At 38.5% G+C, this 14,907-nt stretch overlaps 1 protein-coding gene across 1 annotated transcript in view; it reads left to right on the plus strand.

Annotated features, from left to right (window-relative positions):
• The window catches only part of RHPN2 (rhophilin Rho GTPase binding protein 2), a 65,716-nt gene that overhangs the window by 24,734 nt on the left and 26,075 nt on the right, over positions 1–14,907 (plus strand). The gene's annotated exons all lie outside the window — the stretch shown is intronic.

The following is a 14,907-nucleotide window of genomic DNA, read 5'->3' on the forward strand; positions in this document are numbered from 1 at the left end:
TAAATAGGTAGTAACTGGCAGACCTGGGATTTGAACCTAGATCCTTTGGTTCTAGATCCAGTATTGTATTCACCATGCCATAAGATAACTCTTAATTATTAAAAGGTTTTCCTTACATAAAGCCAAAATGTGTCTTAGTATGATATGTAACTATTGGAATAAAGAAAGAAGAATAACTTACCCTGGAACTCTTAACAACTTATATATAGATTTTGATTGAGGTAAGTTATGGTCAAGTTATTGTAGTCCCTCATGTATAAATGTACTATAAATACATACGTATGTCTGTATGTGTGTGTGTGTGTGTGTATATATATATGTGTATGTGTGTCTGTGTATATATATGTGTATATATATATTTTTTTTGTATTTGTTGTGCGAATTTCTGATTCAAAACCTAAAATTAAAATTTTACCTAGAGAAAGAGAATAGCTGATGTGAACACATCAGTGACTGCAGGAATATGCTGAGAATAGAAGGCTCTTTAGAAATAGATTATTTTCCATTTTCAACATTTGGGAAGATTCCTTAATATTGCCTTTTCTAGAATAAAAATTCAGAGATCAGGAATCATAGCTTTGTCTCTTTTGACATTTAATAGTTTTATTACGTGTATTTGTAAGGTAAGAAGTTTTTTTTTATTAACCTATCCCTCCTCAGTCTCTCTCATTACCCGTATCCAGTCTGTTGCCAAGATCTATTGATTTTATCTTTATAACATCTATTGCTTTTATCTTTATAATGTGTATTGCATTGGTCCCCTTCTCTCCTCTGATACTTTCTCCACCTTGGTGCAGATCCTCGTCACCTCAAATCTAGACTATGACCATAACCTGCTAGATGGTCAGCTTGTCATAAGTCTCTCTGCACCCTAGTCCGTCTTCTGCTCAGCTGCCAAAGGGAGTTTTCTAAAATGCAAGTCTGACCATATCACCCCCTTCCTACTTAGTAAACTGGCTTCCTATCACCGCCAGGATCAAATATAAAATCCTCTGGCATTCAAAGCCCTTCATGATCTGCCTTCTCTCTTTCTAGCCTTTCTTACACCACCCTTACCCCCTACACCAAACCCATCCCCTTCCTGCTTTCCTTGTTATTCATCAAACAAGACACTATCTCCTGACTAGACGTTTTCATTGGTTGTCCCTTATGTCTGGAATACTCATCTCATCTCTGCCTCTTGCCTTCCTTTAAATCCCCGCTAAAATCCAACCTTGTATAGGAAGCCTTTTCTGATCCCCCTTAATTCTAGTGCCTTCAATTCTGGATGTAGCTTGCTTGTGTCTAGTTGTTTGGCTCTTATTCTCCCATTAAATTGTGATTTCCTTGAGATCAGGGATTGTCTTTTGCCTTTCTTTGTATCTCTAGCACTTAGCATAGTGTCTGGCACATAGTAGGTACTTAATAGATGTTTATTGACTATGACTTCTCTCCAGAACTTTTCTATAATGCTTTCATCTTCTCAGTCCCTTTTCCAGTTTTTCAGCTTCCTTTTGTGTTATCTCTCCATTGAGGGCAGGGACTTTCTTTCTGCTTGTACTTGTATTCCCAGCTCATAGCACTGTGCCTAGCACATAGAAAACATTTAATAAATGTTTGTTGACTGACTGACTATTCTCCATCCTTCATTGAGCAAGTTAAAAAAAAAAACCTGAAAAAGAAATCCCTTACTATATATCTTACATAGTCAGGCAAAATAAATTTCCATGTTAGCCACCACTCTTTCCAAGATGAGTAGAGGGTTTCATCTTCCTTCTTTGGGACTCCTGGCTTCTAGTGTTTCTGGAAAATGTGGCAACTCGAAAAGACAAGTTCAGGGGAACTCCTTAACATTCCATAAATGTCTTCCTAGTTTTGTCTGAAATTGTGTTTCATAATTTCTTATGGTATAATGATGTTCTATTACATTCAGATACTATAATTTGTTCCAACTTTTCCCAGAAAGAGGGATACCTCTTCAGTTTCCGATTTTTGGCAACCACAAAAAGAGCTGCTATAAATATTTTTGTACATATAGGTCCTTTTCCTCTATTTTTTATTTCTTTGGGGTATTAGATCATAGCTTTATCATTTAAGTATTCTGTAAAGGCCTACAAATGTCCAGTGTATATGAGGTATTGAAATATTACTTGAGGATTAAGCACAGGAATGAAATTGTGTGAGTGTTTATCTGACCCAAGTAGGTGTAACCCCTGATTTAAGAACGGAGAATGTAGCATTCAGTCTCATCCCCAATCCTTTTCTTTTTAAATAAAGGGCTCTGAGTTTTCCCCTTTTAAATAGTTAAAAATGTGAATCAGTCCCCTTAGCAGCCTCCCAGTGAGGCCCTTCTTCCTATGGGTCCTATGTCAAAATGGAGTTCCTTTTAGTTCCTCTGCAGAACACTGGGCCCTGCATTTACTGCTCTGCACGCTCTTGTTCCTTTGGGGCAGTAGGGGAAAGTATCTTGTTATTTCCTGCTTTCCAGAAAATCTCTATGTTGTAGGAGGAGATGATGGGCTGACCCATAATACTATGTATGAGAGGGAACTGATCTATTTCTGGATAGGCGGAGCGCCTCCTAATTAGGGGTTGTAGGTAACCTTGAAGTTGAAAGAAGTAATAGGGGTTCTTAAAATTACATGTATGTACTCACAGCCAAAACAACCTTGGCAGCTAGCCATGTGACAGCTGGGCCACTTATCTAATACTCTAGTTTCTATATATGACTGTTTTGATTAGAAAAGGAAGGTCAATCAGTAATTACTGTGAATAAAGCATTTACCAGGAAACTTAAAAGAAAAAAAAACCTGGTTCAACACAAATATAACCAAAGCACCTTTGAACCCAGGTTGCAGAGATTAAAATTCAAATTTTCATATACAGCCAGTCGCGATGGAGGCAGTGCCGCCTAATGGTCAGAGTGTTGGATTTGTAGTTCATTACACCTTTATTAGAATCTTGTCTCTGACACTGTACCCTCATCTATAAAGTGCTCATAATACCTAGACTTTCTGAGAGGTTTATTATGAGGTCCAGATGAAATCATATATATGTAAAGTATTTTGCAAGACTTAAAGTACCATGCAAATGTCAGTTGTGATGATGGTGGTGATTGTTGTTGTTGGTGGTGGTTGTTGTTGTTGGTGGTGGTGGTGGTGGTGGTGATGACTGTGTTGACGAGGGCAACAGGAAGGACAGAGGATCCTGGTTCAAACCTTGGCTCTGTGACTTAGTACCCTTGTGACTCTCTGGGCCTCATTTTCCTCAACCATAAAATAAAAGGGTCAGACTAGATGGACTTCCAAGGTCCCTTCCAGCTCTTAATATAGGATCCTACTTTTTATTCAGCTATATTTAGCTTTTGGTCTGCGTTTTATTTTGTCCGTAGCTCGCAAAGACATGTAAATTTCATTGATGGCAGTGGCCTCCTGAAGTGGGCATTCCTGTTGGAAAGAGTATGAAGTTTCCTTAGGCTTAACCTATTAAAAACAATCAGAGGAATGGCTGTTTTGAAATAACTCCCCCCTTTTTTTACATGAATGGATTTCCAGATATTTTGTCATCATTTTCCTTAGGGTGTTCTGTTCCATTCCATTAACTCCCCAAATAAATAACCATTCTGAACATTCAAGCAAAGCTAAACCTTAATTGTAAAGCTGGCCCTCTAGTTGTATTTGCCTTTTGGGGGGAGGTATGTTAATTATTTTCAGCACTGACCTAAAAGTTCAAAGTGCCACTTTCCATAGAATGCTCTCAGAGGAAAGCTGAAAGGTATTTATTAAACTAACTCTGGGAAGCCAACATTTTCCTAGCTGCGGAATAAACTGAGAAGTTAAAACAAATATGATATTTCGGTGCTTCTTGACTGCTCTGCATATTAAAGCTGACACGCCACCTAAAAGAGATTCTCTAGCAGGTGCCTTTAGGGTAAAGACTAGTTTCAACCGCAGACCAAACCTCTGACTTTTCAGGTTCTCTGGCATGCCACAGGAGTCCAGTGCTGCTGGGGTGAAATACTTTCTTTTAAAATAAAGGCTACTTCTTAAGCAGATTTTGAAATTCAAAGAGCAAGAATTTCTTAAGCAACTTACTATGTGCCAAGTACTGTGCTAGGTAGGCAGATACAAAAGCAAAAAATGAAACAATCCCTACTCTCAAGGAGCTCATGGTGTAATGGGGGAGAATATGAATACATATAGCATAGATATAAAGTGAATAAATTTTGTTATTGTTTGTCCGCTCTCGAAGAGGACTGTGACATCAGGAAGGTGATGCCATGACTTGCAAGTGAATATAAAATGAATAAATAGAAGTTTATACAAAGGAGTTAAATACAAGGTAGTTTGGGAGGAAACGCACAAGCAGTTGCAGGATGGGGAGGGAGGAGCAGGAAAGGCTTCATGGAGAAGTGGTGCCTGCACTGAGTCTTAAAGGAAAAATTAAGAAAGGAAGAAGACTGCACCGATGTGGGACATCCAGAACAAAGGCATGAGATGGGAGATGGAGTATCATGCATGAGGAATAGAATGTAGGCCAGGTTAGCTGCCTTGCAGAGTTCTGGAGGGGAAGTAATATCCAACGATGATGGAAAGATAGGTGGGGGCCAGTTTATGAAGGGCTTTAAAAGCTAAACAGAGGACTCTATTTTTATTTTATCTTAGAGGCATAGGAAGACACAAGAGTTGTATTGAGTCAAGGAGTAACATGGTCAGATCTACCCTTAAAGAAAATTACTTTGGTTGCAATGTATACAATGGATTGGAGTGTTAAGGGACTTGAGACCTGGGGACTAATTAGGAAGCTATTGCAAAGGAGAGAGGCGATCAGGGCCTGAACTAAGGAGTGGAGATAATGGGGCCAGGTTAGAGAGATATGGAGGTAGAAATGGCAAGATTTGGCAGCACATATCCAGATGGGTGGGGTAAGGAAGAGTGAGGAGTACATGATAATGAAGAAGTTATGAGTGTGGGACACTGGAAGGATGGTGGTACCTTTGCAGAGATAGGGAAGTTTTGAGAAGGGAGGGTTTTTTGGGGGAAAGATAATGAGTTGTGTTTGGACATGTTGAGTTTGAGCTATTCTAGAGGATATCCAGTTTGAAGTGTCTAATAGGCAACTGGTAATGTGGCACTGAAGCTCAAGGGAGAGACTGGGTTTATGTGTGTATGCACACAACATGTATGTAGGTATATGTATATATGGAGGCATTCGCATATAGCTATAGATATAAAGAATCATCTGCATGGTGATAATAGTTAAACCCATGATAAGTGATGAAAGGCCTAGGACAGAACCTTGGAGGACACTCACAATTAGGAGTCATAACGTGGATTATGAGCTAGCAAAGGAGGCTGAGAAGGAATTGTCACTCAGGTAGGAGAAGAATCACAAGAAAGGAGTATCACAAAATCTCAGAGAAGAGAATATATCCAGGAGGAGAGAGTGGTCAGTATTGGTCAAATGAAGTAAATGGGTCAAGAAGGAGGATAACTATAAAAATACCCTCAGATTTGGCAATTGAAAGAGCGGTTTCAGTTGGGTGATGAGGACAGAAGCCAGGACAAGATCCCTGGTTTCTCTGTGCAGGACATATCTTCTGAGAGCATAAGGTAAAAAAATAGACATGCAGGTGTGGAGACAAGGTTCACAGCTCTTCAACCTGAGTGAGCAGGCAAGGTTCTACTGCTTATTTCAGGAATCCTTGTGTTTCTTGTTCAATATATAGAAGGTTTTAATTTCTTTTGGAAATCTATGATGGTGGCCTCTAAAATTTTAAATAAGTTTTATTGTTATTCAGACATTTCAGTAGTGTCCAACCCCTTGTGACCCCATTTGGGGTTTTGTTGGCAAAGATACTGGAATCATTGGCCATTTCCTTCTCCAGTTCATTTTACAGATGAGGAAACTAAGGCAAACAGGGTTAAATGACTTGCCCAGGGTCACACAGCTAGTAAGTGGCTGAGGCCAGATTTCAAGTCAGGAAGATGAATCTTTATGACTCCTGGCCCTGCACTTTATCCACTGCACCACCTAGCTGCCTTTTAAACAAGTTGTGTTATCAAATTAGCTTCAAACTAATGTATTATCTCAGGCAAATTGAGGGGATTGTACTACATAATTCTAAGGTCCCTTTTAGCTCTGACTCTAAGCCTTTCCCCCAACAGAAATATGTAGACCACATTTATACAGCTGCAGTAACTTGAAAGTAATGACCCAGTTACTCCAGATCATCAATTCCAAAGGAGTGATGAGGATATTTCTTTCCAGTGCCGGGCATGAGTGCCTAATTGCTTTTTCTATCAGGCAAGCCTAGTACTGTCTTCATTCATATCTGCAACAGAGAGAACAGGCTGAAAACAGGCACATTTGCTGGGTGAAATGGGCCAAAAAAATGTAGTCACATCTGACAATAAGTAACTCACTTTGACAGAGCCAAGTAAGTGAAATCAGAGCTCCAGGAGAGAGCTATACCTGTTGGCAATGAATCTTCAGCAGAGATAGAAACTGAGCCAAAAGCTCCTAACTTTTAGCCGTTATAGTCAAAGCTTATAATTGTCATCTTGTTAGTTTCCATTTGAATAATAGTGATGTGGGGATTAAAATTATCCACCTTGCAATAAGAGAAACTGAGGCAGAGCTCTGAGCCAGTGGGTTCATGGTTTCCAGTGAAGTGGACCTCAGATCTTCCTCACCCTCTGAGATGTCACCTTCTTCCAGAACCTTGTATTTATAGAGTTTGATACTCAAATATGCAAAAGAGGCATGGTAAAATACAGAATCTTACTGGTTGATAAACCTTGCCCTTGAGGGCCAAAAATGACCTGTCAGTGGGGGTGGGGTCACAGATTGGGTGAAGCAAGGGCGTTTCTACTGACTAAGTGGTCATAAAATGGTCATAAGATGGTTACCTGCTCTTGGACAGAACCAGAGGTACAGAGATAGCATGGTGGACTTTCTATGTAATTGAGTCACCTCCGCCACACTGGGCTTGGCCACTGTGACAAGGAAAAACAAGGGTGGAGAGCCTTTAGCTAGCTTCCTATGATTATGCAAGTGATTTTATAATCTGCAGCTCACAGCTCTGGACTTATAATCACTACCCCTATGGAATCATATCAGATTGATTGATATTGATTGGAATAGAGTAGGGGTTCAAATAAATTATATCTCATGATGATAATAGCCAACAATTTATATGATGCTTAAAGGTTCACATAGAACTTTTACATACATTATCTCCTCTGTAACAAGAGCCCGGTAAGATGGCTCCTATAGGTATAATCATCCCCATTTTAAAGATGAGGAAACGGAGGCTCAGATGATTCGGTGACTTGTCTATAGTCACACAGCTAGTATGTGTCCTAAGCAGGACTAATAGAGTCATAGATTTAGAGCTGAAAGGAACCTCTGAGGCCCTCTTGTTCCACCCCATCATTTATAGAGGAGGACACTGAGTCATAGGAAGGTGAAATGATTTGCCCAAGGTCACATAGGTAGTAAATTCTAAAGGCAGAATTCTACCCAGATTCTTATCTGACTAATGTTTACTTTTCCTCCCTGCCTAAAGAATCAAGTTGATGAATTCTGTCCTAATCCCATAGTTGAATTATCTGGTTATATAGCTTCCTTTTGGGATACCTCTCTGACTTAGCACTCACAGATTCGCACATTGGGCCCCTGGAGGACTGCTCTCATGTTCAAAGTATTCTGGGGGTCCTAATACTATAGTATTAGCTCACAATGCTATACTATCATACACTAAATACTATAGGATAGTTCACAAGCCCCTGCCACTATACTTCCCTTTAGTAGTCAGTAGATAAAACCAGCTTAAAGCACAGGCATATACAAAAATGGTGCAATAAGGATGGCAGTTATAAATGCAGGGAACACAAGTGGCCAAAGAAATCTGTGCTTCCCACGCTACAGTGCCCCATTGTCCCTTTTCTCATGATGTCCTCACACTGCTCCCTTTAGTCTTTCCGCTGGGTGGGTCAGTCTGCTGCTCTCCCTGGGACCGCACCTCTCCACATTTTGATTCTCAGGTGCCAGAACTAGTTCTCTATTAAACCACAGAGCTACAAGCCACTCTGTTGGAAGCTGTTTTCTGCTCCCACTGTCTGTGTCTGTCTGTGTCTCTCTATTGGATGAATATAGTCTCCTTCTATGTGAATACATTTGTTGTGGGGCCAGAGAGAAAATTTCCCTCTCTCCCTTCCTCTAATCCCTTGCCCAAAGTTCAGAGATCACACTCCTAAAAGCTGTTTCCTGACTGATGTTTCAAAAGGCCACCAAGTGTGCGGCCAATCTGACCAACCAGTGACCAGCTTCCTTTCTAATTCAACCAGGAAATCTTTTCCCTCACTTCATAAAGTTTGACATAGATACATTTTTGCACTTAGTTTAACACATTGTTACCTCATTTCCTGCTTCGTCTGTCTCTTGGTGGAGAGGGTTATGGTGCAGTGAAGAAGGAGGTTGATTCAATATAATTAGATTAAGAAAGATCTCAAGCTGTGGTGGTCCTTATTAGGTGAAACTGTTTGAATGCTGGATTTCAAATTGTGTCTCTGGTGGGAAAATGGCTTATGGAGAATAAGTAGGTCACCTTTTGTTGCATTCTTAACTTTGGAAAACTACTTTTATTGCTGTTTTTTGACTCAATGAACAATTTCCAAAAAAACACCCAAATTCTCCTCCAAATTATATTAATATAAGAAAAAACTCATTAATTTTCTCAATCTATAGTACTGCCTTTTGTGATAGATCACGTAAATTAAACTCTGCAGGAAATAGAATTTGTGTCTTTTCCTTGGGACCATTCATACTAGAGAGAGTAGCCTAGCTAGGCTAGTTAGTAATTAGTAGGATCCCTGAACTTTTGAAATGCTAATTTGGCACTCTTACATCACAACATTATCCTTTTGGTTCTTAAATCAGGTAATTGAATTTCGAGGTCTCTAAAGATCATATACGCAAGAGGAACTGCTTTTTTTTTTTTTAATAAAAGGTGTTAAAGGAAATTAGTTCTCATCTTTTCCTTAAGATAGCTCAGATAGCTAGAGCATACTTCAAATACAGCCAGAGGCTCTGGCATTGATCTCCCCACATGAGCCAAGTTGGTTTTGTTTTATATCATGATGGTTTTTCTCTTGCCAGTTATCATCCCTAATTTCAGTCAACCATCTTGAAAATAATGTGTCTTTTTTTTTAACTTGTCAATTTGTTTTAATAAAAATTAGAAAAGAGTATAAAATTTGATATCACCTATTTTCAATAAGTTCATACATAGTGTGTATGACTGTTAAGCAGGTGAATAAGGATGTCATATAAATTACATTAACAAAAATAGAACTTTTTTTACATTGTCCAAATTAAATAAACTAACTATATTTAAGATTTCTCAACAAATTGAATGTTAGTTCTAAATTGATAACACTTACACATTCAAAAGCAGCATTTTCATGACTAAACATAAGTATGTAAGCTCTGTGGGGGCAGGGATGGTATCTTCTCTCAAGTTCTTATCTCTCCCAGTGCTTGGCATAGTGCTCGGCACAGTTAGTGCTTAATAAATGTTTGTTGAATGAATAAAAACCCTAATCCATAATTAGTTTTGTTTTCCTAATGGGTATGACATCCAACTACTAAGCACTGATATTTTTGACTAGTCTGTGTAAGATCTACTCTTGTGATCCTGTGTTTACCCTTTCACATTAATGAGCATCTGTAAGGTCTTTGGCTAATGTGGTTTTGCAATGAATTGTAAGTTAAGAAAACATGAGGCATAACAACCTTGATTTAGCATATATAAAATATATCCCAAATACTTAAATATAAAAAAATTCATTTTCTAAGATGGGATTTAAGTAAAAAACAAACCACAAAAAAAACTCATGACATTTGTCTTTAGACCTATATCCTGAAAATTTAGTTGAGGTAACCTCTGCAAGACACAGATCCGCACTTGCATACAGTTCTGACCCTCTTTTTGGCTGGGCTGAGGTCAATAGACTCTGAAGATATATCTCCAGAACCTTTCATTTGATAATCAAAAGTAAACTCTTCTCCAGGATGTATCGTTCTTGTGGAAAACCGTGCTATTTGAGGAAGGCGAGTATCAAGGTTATCAATGAAGACATTGAACACCTGAAGATTTGGGTCACAACTATGATTCACAAACTGAGACACATTTCCATATCGAGCTGCATCCACTGTGAATTCATCAGATTCATAGCCCAGATCAAAGAGATATATAATTCCTTTATTATCATAGAGTTGCCCCCGTCTCTCAGCCTCCTCATGTGTGATAACCTCTCCAACATACTCCATGACAAAACTCATTCTTTTAATTTTCACAAGGGTTTTCACTCCCCAGCCATGGCCATTGCTAGTTCTAAAGATGCGAAGGGAATATGGTGTACCTTTCTGAACAATCCTGTTGGGGCAAATAATGTGTCTTTTGATACACACGAATAATTTGAGAAAGTGTAGAGAGCAGATTGGCCCAGTAAATAGAATACTGGACTGGGAGTCAAGAAGACTTGGATTAAAATTTTGCCTCTGATACTTAAAGACTGTGTGACCAGCGGTTAAGTCGTTTAGCTTCTCTAAGCTTTATTTTCTTCAAGTATAAAATGAGCACAATAGTCTGATACATCAGAGGGTTATTGTGAGAATGTTACGTGTGTAAGATGTTTTGCTAGCTTTAAGGTGCTGTATTTTTATTATTGTTATTGATGCAAATCCATTTCCACTACTGAAAAAAAAACAACTCAAAATACATGATCAATTGCTTACCTTTGCATCTGAATATGAGCATTATTTCAATGAGTGTATGGTGACTCTAGCTATAAATTTTCAAAAATAGTGATTTCTCTGCCCTTTTCAGCTATTGATCCATGTGAAAGTTTAAAACACAGAGATAGAACGCTCGTTGAAATATCAAAAATTTTAAATCCTCAGGAAGAGGAGTTATCCCAGAACTAAATGGCTCATGAAAGGTCACCAAAAGGTGTCTTTTGTTTTTATGGTCTGTACTTCTGGTTTTATCAGTGTATACAGTGTAGTACAAAATTGATTTTAAAAATTTATTAATTCCCTCCACTTTTTCTCATTGAAGAGAATTTCCGTTATCAGTAGAAATCCCTCTCCCAATGCAGATCAATTACTCATCTGTAACTTAATAAAGATGATTATAAAAAAGGGGGAGGCCTTAAATGTGGTCTTTTAAGGCATCATGTAGTATTCTAAGGACATTAGATGAAAATTTATGGTGCACTTCATTGGCATAGTGGATGGAATATTGGACTTGGAGTCAGTGAGACATAAATTCAAATTCTGCCTCAGACACTTACCAGCTGTGTGAACCTGGGCAAGTCTTTTAACCCCTCAGCCTATTTCTGCATCTGTAAAATTGGGGTAATAATAGCACAAGCCTCACAGGGTTGCTTTGAGGATCAAATGAAATGATATATGTAGAATGATTTGTAAACCTTAAAGCCGTATACAAATGTTAGTCCTGTATAATTATTAATTGAAAATTTCAGGGAGCCACTTTCCTATAAATAATTATTTAACTTTTTGCTGTCTTATTTTGATACTTTGATGGATGTATGGTTCCATCAATATGGATACTTCTAACAATGCAAATTACAAACTACCCATGCCTGCCTGTTCTGTGCGACTCTTATATACATCATCCTTTAAATCTACCATAGGAGATTCAGTCCATATCCTAGAGGCCTTTTAGTTCCCTTGACATCAATGGAAGGCACAGGTTATCCTCGCTCTTGATATGTGACTTGGCCAACTTTTTTTCCCCAGACGTACATTTGTCTGACATGCTTAATGTTACTTCTGTGTAATTCATTTGTAATGTGTTACACCATTTTCAAGCACACTCTACCCTTCTCCATTGTCCTTTGGGTGATTCATAGCTTCAGTTCTTCAGCGATTGTGCCATTAATGACTTGTAGCCATATAACTTCATTGGAAGAATACTGGTATTAAAAAAGTTGTGTTTTAGAGAAAAACTTGGAATTCTTAAAAAGAAAACTGCTTAATTTCCCAGATATAATCTTCTCCTTTTCTTGTTCAGTTTTGGACCTAGCTCATTGTTCATTGTCTTTATCATTGGTTTCCAGAGTGGGGTGCATGTACCTCGGGATGTAGAAGATGATCCATTGGGATATCAAAAAATATTAGAATTAAGAACAGTTTGCTGATGATGTGAAGGTTTGCTTAGAAAATCCTAGGGTGTCAGCAAAGACTCTAATTGAGACAATAGCTTCAGTGATGTTATACACTATAAGTTAAACCGACACAAAAAAAAATCAACATCTTTCCATGTAATAATAACAAAACCCAAGAGGCTAATGAATTCTCATTCAAAATAACCACAAAATACGTAATGCTCCTGGGAGCCAGTCTATCAAAACACATTTAATACCTGTTTAGATACAATTATAAAATGCTCCTTTCAAGAAATAAGGAACAACTGGTCATGGCTAGGCCATGCTAATTTTAGTAAAAATGACAATACTATCAAAATTAATTTGGAGATTTAATGCTATACCAAACTGCCAAAGATATAGACACAAATATACAGATATTTACAGATATAGAGAAAATAATAAGATTCTTTCAGAGAAACAAAAGAACTTAGAATACCAGGTAAAATAATGAAAAGAGGTAGGAATGAAGGGTGAATAACACTTTTGGACCTCATATTGTATTCTAAAGCAGCAGTCATACAAAGCATTTGGTACTGACTTAAAAAAACAACCACAGAAAAATAGATCAGCGGAACAAAGCAGGCAAAGAAGAATCAGATGTAATTGAACTTAATAGCCCAGTGTTCAAAAACATAAATTACCTAGGAAAGAACAATCTACTTGACAATAAGTGCTGGGAAAACTGGAAAACAGTCTGGCAGAAATTAGATTTAGACCTACATCTTACCACATAGTTTAGAACAGGCCTGCACGACCTGTTGCCCATGGGCACATCCAAGGATTTCAGACTGCATGCTGCAAGTTGTACAGGCCTGTTTTAGAATAAATTCAAAGTGGTGGGATATGGAAGCTGAATATTAAATATCATACCAATAAAATAATTGAGTGAAAGCAGATCACACATACCTTTCCCATCTATGGGTAGAGGATGAATTCTTAACTAAAAAGGGATACAGGAAATTACAAAAGATAAAATATATAACTTTGATTTTGTGTGTGTGTGTGTGTGTGTGTGTGTGTGGTGTGTGTGTATCCGTATCTGTCTGTCTGTCTGTGTGGTCTGCCCTTAGAAATCTCTGGGGCTGCAGACGTGGGAAATGGAGGGCCATGTTAGAAGCTGGGTTCTGCACATGTCTGTGACTGGAGAGATCTCTAGTATACTATTCCAAAGTTCATAATTGCTTCCCTCAACTGGCTGTCTCGATCTTCTCTTCCGAAGTGTCTACACCCCTCTTCAGGTCTGCAGTATCATCAGTTCAGAGGTTTTTCAGATAGTCGAGTGCCATGTTTCTTTCCATATTTGCAGCATGTTATACCATAAAGTTGTCCCTTAGCATACCTGCTCCAGGCTTAGATGGAAGTGAGGTTATATCAATAACATTTATTTTTTTTTTAAATTTGAAGATAGAAGCACAGTCTCCTCACTCTTGTTCTTTCCTTGCCCAGCCCTCCCACATGTGTCCCTGTCCTATCCTGGCCCACTGCAGTAGCCATCTACATCTCCTGTGTCTCTTGGCCTGGTGTCTGTATGCTTCCTGGACTCTGGGGGCTAAGGATGCAGTGAAAACAGATAGCCCTTGCCTCAGCATCAGGAAAGATTGTATGGAATGGGAGATAACCAACCCAGGACACACCATTAAACCATGTGGAATCCCAGACAGAGGGCTTAGGTGGACTGGCTCAGGGAACAGTGGGAAAATGCTTCCCAAGTATAGAAGCTCTTTGCTGTCTACTTAGGTTCTTTTTACCCTGACATGCCTCACCTCCCCACCCCCACCCCCAACCTCTTCCTTCCCAATCCAGGAGAGCAAGGAGGGTTCCTCCCAGATCCAGAAGAGCTACACAAGGAGAATCCGAGGGGAGCAGGTACAGCAACAACAGTCCAGTTGGACTGGGAGGGACAAGGAGCAGTACCACCCGGCAAGAGGAGAGAAGCTGCTAGTGATTGCTGCCACCCATGGGCTTGGGGGGCTAGACAAAAACAGAATTCTCTCAGGTTGCCAACCCTGTTCCCAGTCCCTCCTAAAGCCATCAGACACCTTGTAAACAAAGAAGAATGTTAGCTACCACCAGGGAATCAGGTCTCATCAGGGTCTTTTGCCATCTGTCATTACCCTGTTTTCTCTACCTGACATAGCCACCATCTGGACCTAGAACTTGACTTCAGAGACCATCTCCAAAATTTATTAGTCCAATTTCAACAAAAACCTTTGCCTAGTTGGTGAATTGAAAAATGATCATGATTTAGTAAGAATAACCGATAAGTCACTTCTTCCATGTAGTTCTATATATCATAGTGAAGTTGAATTTTTCTGTTGTGACAGCCATTAAAATTAAGTATCAAAATATACTGAACTTTGAACCAGACCTTTAAATCACTATATTACAGGGTTAAACCAAAATATCCAAAGCAATGAAACATTCAATAATATCACTCCCACCAAAAAATGATAATTTTTAATGATAGCATTAAAAGATTCTTGTACCATAAAAATAAAATTATTTAAAATGTTTATTTCATACTTAAATTCTTTAAATGTCTATTTTATGTCTATTTTAGAACATAGCATAGTAGCACATGAATATAATTTATAAATATAGATTGGAGTACATCATCAAATTTTTGTTATTGATTGGATAGATAAAAAAATTGGAGACCTTTGATCTAGATCATTTGTCCAAGGTACAG

Source organism: Trichosurus vulpecula, chromosome 3 (assembly GCF_011100635.1).
Source record: "Trichosurus vulpecula isolate mTriVul1 chromosome 3, mTriVul1.pri, whole genome shotgun sequence".
NCBI classification, from domain to species: Eukaryota; Metazoa; Chordata; class Mammalia; order Diprotodontia; family Phalangeridae; genus Trichosurus; species Trichosurus vulpecula.